The sequence below is a fragment of the Lonchura striata genome, chromosome 5 (genome assembly GCF_046129695.1).
Source record: "Lonchura striata isolate bLonStr1 chromosome 5, bLonStr1.mat, whole genome shotgun sequence".
Classification (NCBI taxonomy): Eukaryota; Metazoa; Chordata; class Aves; order Passeriformes; family Estrildidae; genus Lonchura; species Lonchura striata.
Genome location: NC_134607.1, coordinates 8,863,279 through 8,877,141, shown reverse-complemented (window position 1 = coordinate 8,877,141; position 13,863 = coordinate 8,863,279).

Genomic DNA, 13,863 nt, shown 5'->3' with positions numbered 1-13,863 from the left:
CTCTCTTCATGCTTGTGAGTACTCAGATTTTTTTATATTTTAGCTTTTTTATATCTAATGGGCAATATGTTCTCTCAAAAGGGAAAAGGTATAAAGTCAAATTTTCAAGGATTGGATTGATTTTGAAGTGCAAGGCCTCTTGAAAGGCATTTCTGGGAGAGGAAAGTTTCCTTTCGTGATGTTCAGGTTGGGATGAAAAATTACATTTGAGGCTTTGTGGGGCAGCTGCTAAGACCGAGAGTCATTTGAAGTTAAGAAAAGGTGAAATAATGAGCAAAAAGTGGCATGAGTTCAAAACAGGGCAATTGTTTGTTTGCTGGGAAGGAGGCTGATGGTGTAACATTGAATTAACTCAAGCCAGCATTCTAAGGAAAGAAAATCCATGCTGCTGAGAGTCCCTTCCCAAGGCAGAACATTATTTATGTTCAGTACCTCCAATGCCTGAATTCTGAAGAGTTGGGATTCAATAAAACAGTAAAAGAAGCAACTGTAATATTCAGAAGTGATTAGGGTGGCAGCAGGATTGCAGGAGAGGAAAAATCAGGACAACTTTCTGGAGGTACCAGTAGGCTTTCACAGACGGAAGCGCTGCCTTTTTTCCTTTCTTTTTTTTGAATTTGTTGGCAATTTCTTTGTTAGTTTATTTTCGCACTTGAGGCCTCTCTGCTAATAGCACAGAAAGCAAAGTTTCTTGGGAAGGAGTGTCAGCAACTCAGTATGTTTAGCTAATTCTTGTCCCAAGCTGTTCTGTGCTGTTCCTGCTTGCCCTATAAGGTTATTCACAGTCCCCTGGGTGACAACTGCATTGCAGTGATGATTACCCACATACCTGGGAGATCTGGGTCTCATGGTTGGATTTATGTGACAAAATAAATCTTCCTACATCTTTATTACTTTGTCAAAAGTAGCTCTAATCAATCTTCTGAGCAATCATGACAAACCTTAAGTATCCTACTTTTTAATTTGTTTTTAAGTGATGTCCCAAATTTAAAATTGATTCCTTTTGAAAGAGAGCCTTCCTACCCTGTAGGAAGGTTAATGATAAGACTGGGATGACCACATGTTTGAGAATCAATAGTAACTAATTTACTATTATTAGAAATAAGGAACTTGCTGTTCCAGAAAAAGAGGTGCTCAGCTGCACATTTTAGCATCACTTCCTCATGCATGGAGGCCCCAAATTATGGGATGTGAAAGTAAAGTGTGTTGATTAATGATGACTGGGTCGAGTTCATCTGATGGCTCTCAAAGCTACAATTTCACTATTATCTCCTGATTAATGTCAGGCATCACATTCACAGTTGCTAGCTATGACTGTCCATGCCAAACTTTATCTGTGCTGTGAGATGTCAGTCTCATTTAGGTTGTATCAATCTGCAGTGAGAATTGTTATATCATTTTAGCAGCTCTTGTGGATACCCTGCATGGGATGTCTGAAAGTTATGCACCAAGTTTGAGCCAGTCACCTCAGGCTCCCTTAATGCTCCCAGAAATACAGTAAATATCTCCAGAGTGTGATTTTTCTGACCTATTTTAGACACCCCCATCTTGGGATAAGATAAATTGCTCTCTGGAGATACCTGTTTCTCTCTACTGATAATAAACAGGGATGAGGGTACCTGCCTCAGACCCTGGGCAGATGGTGACTAAATTAAAGCAAATGAATCACACCTTTGCTATCATTCATGATGAGTAAAACAGGATTAGCCTCTTCATTTGTGTGGCAGGGGGGAAGGAGGGGAAGTAAGAAAAGGTAATTAACTTACCTCCTGTGCAGTGAGAGGGCTTCAGTACTGACAAAGAAAAAGGTGAGGAGTTTACTTCACTTAAGAGTGTGGGTAAGATTTCCAGATCAGCACTAGCTTAATCAGAAGATGAAAAGTAATATTTGAAGGCAGAAAAGGTAAAAGGCAGAGTTTTGCCCAAACACTTCATTTTCCTCCCAAAGCACCCATCAGTCACGTGTGAAGGGAGTCCCTTCAGCCCTGACAACCAAAATTGATTATTATAAGTTTTTTTACTTATTTGATGTTCTTTTCACAAAACTTTTAAACCTATTCAGGAATGGGGGTGAATATTGTTGTCCCCAATATACAGAGGGTAAAACTGAGGCATGGTGTGGCTATAATGTGTCAGAGATGATATGATTCATCAGTACTGAAGCTGAAATGGCAGTTCAAACATTTGAATCCCTGTCATTAGACCTAAGCACCAACTTGTGCTGCTTTTATCTTTCCTCTCTCTGCATTGTCAAATGTATAACATGAGCTTGTTCCTGTGGCTTTTTAAATCGTATTTTGGAAAGGCTTCCAAACCTTTTAGGGGCTTGAGTTTCTTGTTGGTTTTTTGGGTTTTTTTGTGAAGGCCATGAAACAAATTCTGCTTTTATTGTCATAGGAGCTGCTGGAGAAGACAATCTAAGTTTAATCAGTCTCTGTACAGAGAGAACAATGTGAAACTGCTCTGAAGTGCAACTACATTGTGTACAGGATGATTTTATCTGCTGATTCCTTTAAAAAGGCAAATCTAGTCACGCTTTAGAAATATGAGTTCCAAGATGCCTCTTGGTATCCCTTTGTGCTCGTATTGCAAACAGGAGACATTAATAAGTGTGATTCCTAGAGCTGATGGGAGAGACCACATCAAGACAAGGTCTGTAACCACCTGACTTGTGTAGCTTGTTCTAGCACTTGCATTGTGTTGAGGCCGTAGGAAAGCACTGAAAGGTACATCCACCAACAGCTCAAAATTCAGTGATGAACTGTGTTAGAAACATGAATTCAGGTGAGAAATATTGACTCTTAATTGAAATGTAAATGTAATTAGAAGGGCAGGAACTTTACCATTGAATTGAAGAACTGAAAGAGCTGCTGTCTCAAACAAAATAATTTCATTTCAAACCCTGAGTGTGAAATTTAGTAGGTCTGTCTGAAATTTTGAAGGGTAGTCTGTATAAACTGACACCTGATGACTGTTTCAGGGAAGGAGGATTTTTCTGTGGTAGCCAGTGCTGCAGAAATAAAAATGAATGGAATAGAATCCACTTGCAGCTCTAATTTTAAAATGCCATGAAATGTGACAGACACAGTTCCTGGACAGGGGCCTGGGCAGCAAAGCTCCATGAAGGGCTATGAAATGACTCTTGCAGAGCACCAGTGACTTTAATTGCTTGTACTACAGCAATTACACTGCACCATGGCAAGGGCATAAGGACTCCAGGTCACCACAGGACAAGCCCTCATGCTCTGTGCTAATATGGGCACAGTCTGTGTTCTTGCTGAGATGTTTTAAAGGAATAGGTGTCAAACCAAGTAGGGTTTTCTTTAAATCAAGAATATTTCAATTTTTTACAGCTCTTGAAGTGCCTGTTGAGTTGTTTTCTAAGCCAATGAGCTGATTATCCCCAAATACTTTAGTAGGAACAGCATTTTGTGTTCTGATTCCATGAGATCCTAACTGCATTTCCACTCCTGTTGAAATCATTAATTATGCTCAATGTCTTTTAAAAAAGGATTAAGCCCTTTATTTTATTATTTTCTATCTTATTTTTAGTAGGCATTATCTTCATAGAGAGAATTCTTAAAAACATCATAGTTTCCCTTGTGATAGTGAGGAAAACTTTTTTAAAGAGTTTGATTTTCATTCTAAATTAAACATCAAAATGAGGAAAAAAAAGGATCATGTTTTTATTTTTTTAAATAGACAGATGAAAGATTTTGTTATTAATAATTGACATGAAAGCCTTTCGTCTTGAACACTGGTGTATGTAAACCTCAATAAAATCCTAAAAGTGCTTTTGTAGAACAAGAACAGTCACAAAAATCTGAATAAAGCCACCTTTTCAAAGAACATGATGAGAAAGGGGAAAACTCTTAGATGTGCAGAGCAACACATTTTACATTCATGCCCTAGTTATTAGGAAGCTTTGAAGTATTCACTGTTATTGAATACAGTGTGTACTGTAATTCATTTGGTGCCTTCATGTGGAGCTGAAAAGTTCTAGCCCAAGTGCTTTGGCTATTTTGTGAGCATGAGAATCTGGATGGGAGGGGAAAAATGGTGTTCCAGTCTAAATCTCATGTAGTGCTGAAGGTCTGACCTTGGGAATTATCATAGCAAAGCTTACATGAATATGAAATAATAAACACTTGGAGAAGGATGGGTCAGGAATAGGGATTTTTTTTCATCTTTGGATTATGTTTTTAGGCCCTTAATGCAAAGGATAATATGAAAACAGTTTGCAGTGTTGAACTAGTTTTCAGAAGATGGTATAAATGGAAGACTGTCTACAGAACAAACCAAAATTGTCTTCTAAGCCAGCAAAAGTCCATTGAAACAAAATTAGTTACCTGCACTTGGGGTAATTTTAGGGGTTGGTTTTGGACCATAAATCAGGACTGCCTTCAACTCAGTAAGACACCAAAGAGGTGTCACCTCTGGATTTCTTGATTAGTTGTTCCCATCTCCTTAGGAAGTTGGGATGCTGCACTAGCATGTTTGAGAAAACAACCGTAAGAAACTCATTACTGGCCTGGCTCTGCTGTTTTTTTTCTTGCTGATCTATGAAACTATCCACTGGAGCCTGGAAACCATTGAGCAGCTGTCCATTAGTTGCCCAGTACTTGGAGTTGGGATCTATCCCCAGCTTGCTCCTTCAAGCCCATTTCCACACTATGCTCTATGGTATCCCAGATATGATCTGCTTCAGGAGCTGGCAGCAGCATTTACTGCTCTGCCTCTCTTCATCTCTATCTGTGCACAAACCCTCTCCCTGCCAGGTGTTCCAGTGCTTGCCAAAACAGGATTGATGTGCTCATGCGTTTGTGTGGATGCACTTTCTGATGTGCTGAGATTATTGCATTTATTTTTTTTTTCACTGGGTAAATGTCACGCTGTTGATTCTTGCTTGATTCCAACTGGTGCCCCCAAGTAGAAATGTCTGCAGCCCATAACAAACCCTGTGGACCTTCTGGTCAGTGTGGTGTGTGTTTTACTGCATTTCTAGCCTCCAAATTGCTTATGATTTATTTAATATCAGTGTCTGTGGAAGTGAGCCTAATGGAGCAACCATTCAGAGCACCTGCAAGTAGCAATAGTTTAACCTGCAATGGAGTGAGTTATCCTAAATATAAATGGCCATTCAGTAGGCTTGTGCTGTTTCTAACCTTCCCAAAAACAGTCTTCCATTTCCTCTCATTCCTCAGAGAGACCACAAAAGTCCCTTTCCCCCAGATGCTTTGTCTCAAGCAGTGTAGAAAAAAAGCAGCATTTTCACCCCATTCTGTCTCTACCTTTGGACAAGACAGAAGGCTTGGGTCACAGCTACTTTACCAGAATTCAGGTTTGAGCCCCTGTAGTACAAATGGCAACACAACGTTCCTCCACTCTGGGATTGTCCTAACTTATTCAAAATAATGAACAGACAGCTCAATTTTAGGATGCAGGAACAGATTATTTCTTTCGGTAATCGGTTTATAACTGGATTCTTGTTGGCATAATAAAATAGCTTCTTAGTAATTTTCTGGTTATTTCCCTAGTTATCCATAGTCATTTCTCAAGCAATGCCTTTGATTTGTTGCAAGCCTGGAGGGAAAGAAACTGACCTTCCAGCTTTGGCAATTATTTACCCTGGGAAACTGGGATACTTATATTTTTTTTCCCCTTCACTGTGGTCTTAAACACATTAAGCAAAATGAAGTATGTATTTTTAAAGCCATTTGAATGATTGTGATAAGTAACTGAAACAACCATAATTCTTTCTAAGAGCACTGTGATTTCTAGGCTGTTTGTTAGAACCCTAAGCATAGGGAGTAACTGAATGCTCCCATAATATTGTTATCCAGGCATTTTATCAGAAAAGACAAAAACTTTCTTTAGTATGCCTTGCTCTGCCTTTGGGAGCTGGAGTTTGCTATGTAGGTTCTCAGGTGGCACTCAAGTATGAAGACATTTAAGAGGAAGAGATTGTTTTTAAAACTTCAGTCCAATTTTTTTATTTAGATGTTGAGTGCACACAGAATTTTTTATCAGTGAACTTTTGGCACTTTACTGGCTGATCCTACAGTGGTGACATAAAAGTTGTAAACTCCTTTACCCTTCAGATTTTTCTTTTAAACTATTTATTTTTATTTATTTTTTTAAGGGCTTTTCTAGGCCCTTAAAATCCCTTCATAGAAATATAGAAGGGCCAGTCAAATATCTGTATGCACACACCTGAGCACATAAGGAGTGAGTGTGGGACAACCAAAATTTCAGATGGGGTGGTGTGTGTGCCTCTCCTCAGAAATAAGCTCCCAAACAACCCCGTGATTTATCTCTAGTACAATTACAGCAAACAGCTCTTGCCTTTTTAATAAAGATAAATCAGCTAGGTGAGATTTCAGAAAAAAAATAAAGCATCAACACTCGTTTGATCATTGTCAAACAGTTTTAACTTGTGGCAGAGTGTGCCAAAAGAAGAAAACTTGGGTGGATGGCTTTCTGTATCTAGAAGAGGTAATCAATTCTAATGAGTAGGTGGCTATTTGCATCTTTTTTTTTCCTCTTTTGTAGATTATATGTGCCTTCCAGATGGTAAATATTTTTAGTTCCTATTTTTGTCCTTATTTCAAAAGAGATTTGGAGATCTCAGAGGAAGCATGTTCGTTTTCCATTATGCTAGTTTAAAGCCTCTAATGAAGTTTGAGAGCAGGATTTGGCCCATAAAACATATTTTTGTCTATGATACATATTGCACAAGCCCTCAAGGAACTGCAATAAATGCACTTATTGAACTACTGTAACACTAAAATATGCTGCTGGGCCCTTTGGTTTTTTTCTATACTAGGAGGTTTCTGAGAATTGTTGTTTACATCAGCACTTGTACAAATGGGAAACCAAATCATTAATTTATAAAATGGCATCTGGAAGTCTTAATTTCTGATTGATCTAGCTCCCTCTGGATTTTCCATGTCATCCAACCCCATAGCTTTTGAGCATAATGTAGCTTAAGTAGGTTAATATTCCATAAATCAGAGAGTCTTTCAGGGAAGTTTCTACCCTGAAAAATTCTTCACTTTGACTGAAGAATCAAAATGATTCCTTCTTAAACAGCTTTCAAACATACCTAAAAAAGTAAAATTTACCAGGTAAATTTGAACAGCTCCTCATAGTGGCTCTGGATGGATCTCCTTGTGCACAGTGACTGCAGGGACTCCAGGTAACACAAGCTCCTGCTGCCAATGGAGTAGGATCACAAGCTCAGAACCAAAGGCAGGGAAGGAGGTCTGGGGAGGCTGCCTATGCTGACCCCTTTTAATTCTGCACCAGTTTAACTGCCTTCCACTTCTTGTCTGCTCAGGCCTTTGATGGGATAAGGTCATAGCAGTATTTTTCACTTTGCCACTACATCTGTGATACATCTTTTATGTTGGGACTATGTGTGTGTTTAAGCCTGACTCAATTTCTGAGCTTTAGTGCAGGCTCTTGGCTGCTCCCAGATGCCCAGCCTGGGTCTCGGGTGGAAGGCAGCAGGTGTCAGCCTCTCTGAACTGGAAATTTCACAAGCTGAGTGGTAGAGGCAGTCATGGACCCCTCTTCTTAAGGAAAACAACCTGAAAGCAGCGTTTGCTGTCTTCAGCAGCAATTCCAGCAGCCCTGAAGTGAGGCAGCCACTCCTGAGCTGCCCTGGGTGATTTCCCCTGTGTGTGAAGGAATTCAGGGGGAAAAGCTGAGCCCCCTGCAGCTCTGGCATCTGCCCCAGAAGGCTGGAGCAGCCAGCACTGCACCAGAGCAGTGGCAGTGCCCCTCTCCTCCCTCTTCCAAGAGGGCAAGTACTGGTCCCTGCTGGACTGGGGCTGCTGGTGTGTCCTGCCAGGAACTGAGCTGTGGTTCACTTGTGCAGTCAGTCCTGCTTGGAGAGCTGCAGTGGGACAGAGATGCTCTGAAACAGAGGACGTGGTAGCCTAAATACAGGAGATAAGTTCAGGCAAGCCAAGGTGTAGGTGTGGGTTACTACTCTGCTCTAGTGTTCCCTCTCCTCACTGGCACACCTAATGTATTACATTTCTGTTTCAAAACCATCTTCTGATGAAGCCTTAACCTCTTTTCCCCTCTGGCATTTCCAAATATGTGGGTTTTTTTCTTAATCTTAGCTGTATGACCTGGAACTGTGTACATTACATATCCTTTCTGTGACCAAAGTCCTCGAGGAGATCAGTGCTCTATCTGCATCAGCAAATAGCACAAGCTGTTCCACCCAGCAAATCTGCTCCTGTCTCATGGTGCTGAGGGCTCTGTGTTCCAAGCTTTTGGGCAATGAAAGCAGAGAGGAGCTCCTTTTAGCCCTAGCCTGGTCCTGAGTAGCAAAGACCCCACTAACAACTGGACTGACTCCTCAAATGTTTGCTTGCAGGGAGAGTTACTGCTCCGAATTAAATCACTAATGCAGATGCAGCCCTGCAGTGTTTGGATCCTCCTGCATATTAACTGTATTTTTTTGAAATATTTGGTTCTTGGGAAACTTCAGCAGGCCTCTTTAGTGTGTGTCAGGGTGTTGAATGAAAATAAAGGTTGTTGCAGGGTCAGCCACTAAAAAAGTGTTTTCAGACATCCCTCTGGCTTGGCACTTAGACTTGCCAGCCCGGCTGACTCTTGTATCTGTGTAGGACTATCTGTATAGCTGCTTACTATGCAATTCTAATCCTTATCCCCTCCCTTTTAACTAGAAATGCCATGTGTAACACAAAATCCAGTGCTTTTCTCAATTCCAAATAGATTAGATCTGCTGTGTTGCCCTTGTCTAGAAAACTGTATCAAAGGAAGATGTCAAGTTTGTCAACTCCTACCTTTAGCAAACCTGTGTTGCATTTTATCTTGCTCTCTATTTGTGTCACTATGTTCTTATTTTGCAATTCTCTTGTCAACATTTTTCATTGTGGATTTCTTTCCTGAAGCTTTCTGTGCTAGTCAGATCGGGTAGTGCACTGAGAGAAAAGAGATGCTCACTTCTTCCCTGGTCTTTAAATGTAGGTGTGATGCCAGAGTGGGATCACACCTACATTAGAACTTAGAGATTTCTTTGAAGCCTCAAGAAATAATTTGTGACTTCCTGTCCTTTTTTTTAAATAACACTTCTGCAGACATGAGCTGGTGTTTTAACATGAGTGCATCTATGTCCTTTGTTTTTCTCCTGCCTAAGTTTACCACTTTTTTATTTTTTAGCTATCCCACATTTGACAGCTGTTTTGCCAACATGTTTTTATCAAAAAACAGAGTTTAGTATATGAAAACTCCCTACAGGTTTTTAGGGTTCTTTTTTCAGTTTCTGCTCCTCCTTTACAAAGTAACAGCTTTTCCTTTTGGCTTCATATGAGTGAAGAATCATTTATGATTTCTTCTCATTACTTTGCAGTCTCTTGGACTCTGGTTGTTCTCACTTAACCCTTATTGTCAGCTATGAATATAGCCTTCTTTCCAATAAATACCACCTTTCGCTCCTTGAAAGCTTTGTTTCCTTCTGGTGCTCTTAAAACACTGCTGCCAATCCTGTTGTGCTCAGAGCCCTCCCCTATAATTCTTCCCTTGTGCAAAAAGCAAATTCTATCCAATTTGTGTGTTTTTGGGGTTACAAGTAGAGGAAGCTTATGCACTCTGTAATTTCTTACCTTTTCAGTCCAAATTTTCTTTACTAGCTCAACCTTTTGAATATTTTGAAACCAGAAACCTTAATTATGGATCAGAGAGGAAGGGGTGTTTGCTTCTTCCATTCCATTTATGTTTCATTAGTTTATTATCACTCAATCCACACTTATTTTCTCAATAAGTTTGTAATTCATGAAAACAAAATATAAATAGCATCACCTGCTGTTAGTTCTAGGGATTTTCTGGCTCTTCAATGGCTTCTGGAACTTTCTGTAATTAGCCCAGCTTATTAAGTTAATCAGCACTATAATTTTGTATCTTTTCAGGAAAACTAGGAGATGCAGCAGACCCCCAGAACCAACTGTTTTTTCTATCCCCCTGCTCAGTGTTTTTATGACCTGAAATAATTTGCATAGATGTATCCACAGGAAACAAAAATAGAAAACAAGTTGTTCTGCCTTTAGGAACAAATTATATTTAAAGCTTTCATATGTTTGAGATCTGCAAAGTGGACCTAACAGGGGAAAAATATGCAGGCTTGTTGAAAAGCTAAAAACCTATTTTCATTTCAGTTGTCACCTGGTAATGAAAACAAAAGCTAGTTGGACTCTTTGATTTTTGCAGCACTCTACACAACAAGATAGAAAAAAAGACCTCTGAAAAATTATACATGTACATAATAAACTATATTTTATCAGAACTATAAAGGGTTCAAGACATACACTTGTTGAGCAAGATAATTTGTTGTGCTTTAAACACCATATGTCAAGTAATTATTAAAAAAAAAAAAGAGCTGAATTTCTCAAAGAAGCCCAGAAAGAAGTGAAATGCAAACTCCAAGTGCCTAAGCCTCCTTGCTGTGCTCTAGAATCAGAGCTTTAACAGATTTGTGTGCTCCATGGCCTCTTTTCATTTTCATTCACACCTCTATAAGGCACTTACACTCCTCTACAAAAAGAGAGTGACCATTCAGCTCAGATACATACAATCAGCCTTTTTTTTTTTACTTTTTCTTGAACTGTTGAAGAGGGATACAAAGAACTTAGAAAAGAGTTTTTTGGGGAAAAGAAAGCAAGCATAAGTTATACAGATTTTTTTAAATCTCCTTTTTTTATTTCATAAAGACAGAGCAAGTTAAAAAAATATGGTAGGGCATTATTTTGTTGGAAGTGGTATGTGTATTTTCTAAAACAAACAATTTAAAGTCCCATTAAACAAACATCTCTCACTCTTGACATGAGATCACAGTGCTGCTATCTGCTTTTTAAAGGCTGATTTACAACAGAGGGAGCAGGGTGGAATAAAAATTTGTGAGAAGCTTCTGATTAGGGCAGTTGTAAACATCTCCCCTGCCTAAGAGTTTTTTTTTTATCTATAGGTAATGGGAAGAGCCACATTGTCTGGATGTTCCTTCAGCAGCATTATTCTGTTCTGACCAGGGTCTAGTTAGAAATCCAGATTTGTTGCATTGTTTTACAGTGATTACTGTGTGAATAACCCTTGATACAGGTTTGCTCTTACAGATAATATCGGCAGTGATCTTATTTTGTGATGCAGGAAGACAGAAATGGAATATATACACACACTTGTTCTCTCCATTTATCTGTGACCCAGCTGATTGGTGAGAGCAACACTGTAGTAGTTAAAGAGTGGCAGGAATGGATTTATGAGTCTGGAATAAACTAATATTCAGTGATCCTGATTATTTTTCTCTAGGAAAAATGAAATATCATTAAAAGATCATTACAATACTTTGTTATCAATTGTTCTGCTGATAATCTCTGATTTCAAGTATCAAGCACTGAAAGTTATCATAGGCAGAGTGCCAGCAGGACAGGCCCTTGGGGTGTGGGACCAGATGATTTGAAGGGTGTGAAACATGGGTAGCTACAAACATTCCCCCAAAATCTTTGCTTTCACACCTGGATAGCCACTGTACCCTGCAGGAAGGCACAGCATCCTCGGGGGGTCATGCTGGCTTGAGGGGAAACCAAAAGGAGCTCAGCAGTTTAAAGCCTCTAATGAAGTTTGAGAGCAAGATTTGGCCCATAAAACATATTTTTGTCTATGGTACATATTGCACAAACCCTCAAGGAACTGCAATAAGAAGCTCAAGGAGGAAAAGCAGGCATGGTTTAAGGGTTGCCTGCCTCACCCACCCAAAGGTTGGGATTCTGGGCTCTCCACACTCCTCTCTGGCATGTTTACATTGAAGGTGAAGCCCAGACCTTGCTGGGTTGGAGACCTGAACTTAATTGTCTGTTGACTTTGTTACAATCAGATTTGAGAGCTCCTTTTTCTCTAAGATGTCCTGGAAATTGCTGTGCCCTGCAGGGTCAGCACAGTGAGGTGCCTGTGTGCAGTGTAAATAGACTTGGAAAGTTGGGCTTAGCTTTGGGAGAGCTGGAACCTTGCTTTTGCATTTTCTGATCCCCCCTGGTGCTGCTGGGAGAATCCTGGCCTGGGCAGGAGCTGGCTCCCACTTCCCCAGGTGTCAGATGATTGCTCAAGCACTAGGAAAACACCAAATCCCTGCAGAGTTTTAGTTATTGAGAGCAGGTAGCAATGCAAAACACAGCAAGACATTAAGACAATGAATTGCTATTTTTAAAAGGTGGGGAAGAGAGGCTGGCCCCAGTCACTGGCAGCTGTCATCAGTCATTAAGAGAGAAATGCAGCCCAGCATTGAGATTAATTTACCCTGCTGCAGCCATGCACCTTCAACAAATTTTTGTTTTGGTGCTCTCCTGGTTCAGGAGGCCACCCCTGCAGCAGAGCCCTGACAGAGACAAGGAGGTACCCACATAGTAATTCCTAGATATCCACATTGGCTTTGCATCTAATTGAATATGGAGATTTGCTGTGTTTCTTCAGGTTAGAAAATGTTTCTTTGTTTGCAGAAGCAGGTCCTGACCAACCTCACCACTACAAAAGATGGAGGGGATTTCTTAAAGCAATTTGGAGCATGCAGTTAAACTCCTGCCACAAGGCTTCTTCCTCTTTTTTCCTTTTCTTTACTTACTACCAGAGAGGCTGGCAGTTGCCAGCTGATGAGTAAACAATGTCATTTTTAGCACCCCTTACCTTGTGGGATAATGCCAGCATGCAGAGTTCTGACCTACCCATCACACTACATTTTCTACCTCTAAGGTGGAAGTTAAAAAAAATAAACCTGTATCTTCAAACAAGCAGAAATTAAACCTCCATCTTCATCCTCCTGCAACTGTTGGTCTCTGTGTAGAAACAAATAAACTAATCTATGTCCTTTTTCCTTTAATTCAGAGCACTTCTGTACCAGGAATTATAGATGCACCCTACAAGAATATTTAAAGTTTGTCAGAGGCAGATCTTGTTCATGATGGTCTAAATTCAGCCATTAAGGCAGTCTGGATTGTTAACAAATACTTGTCTTGATGCTTTCTTCTTTCCCGTTTTATTTCCAGTCACAAATTTCAACATCACTGTTCTGGTTAGGATCACACAAGATTTTAGGCCAATACTTCTTTTCAGTTGCTACAGGCTTACAGAGTAAATTATCTAGGTTATGGTGTTCTTTCCCTCTGCATCATTCCTCTTCTGCTGTTGGCCAGTCCAGTCTTTCTCCAGTGTTACAACTTCTGTTCTTTTTTTTCTCTTGTTGTAAATCAATATAACTCAAGGGAAAGAACTTCTTCCCATCTCTCATTCTAGGATGTCTTCCTGTCAGGAGTTCATATCCAATATTTATCTTCAGTGCACTTGTCTTAATGTGATCCCATTACTTACAGAGATAAGCCAAGCAGTCATTTTCAATTTATTCTTATAAGGAATAGGAGAATTTCAGTTATATTAGTAATTCCACTCCTAGTTCAGGACTTCACTGTGCTAGAAATTATGCAACCACCCTCAATGCAGGCCTCGAATATTAATGTTACTAAAAAGAGCTGGAGTCCCTATAAAGAAAAGAATGTTGAATTTTGCTACTGGCAGGGTAGGAGGACAGCAAAGGGGAAAAATATATTATTAAGGTTGTTTATAATTAAGATGATGCCAGTCAAAATGGATAGCTGAGCAGCAAGGTATGTACTCAAATCTGTGATTTTTATTAACTTACTGTAAGATATTATTATTGGTATGTTTTGTGGGGAGAGGGTCTTGGTTTTGCTTTTTGCTCTGAATAAGATTTCACTGGAGGGCAAGAAAAGAAAGGAAGGAATTGTATCAAACACTCTGATAGATTTGCTATTGAACTAAAAGCAGCAT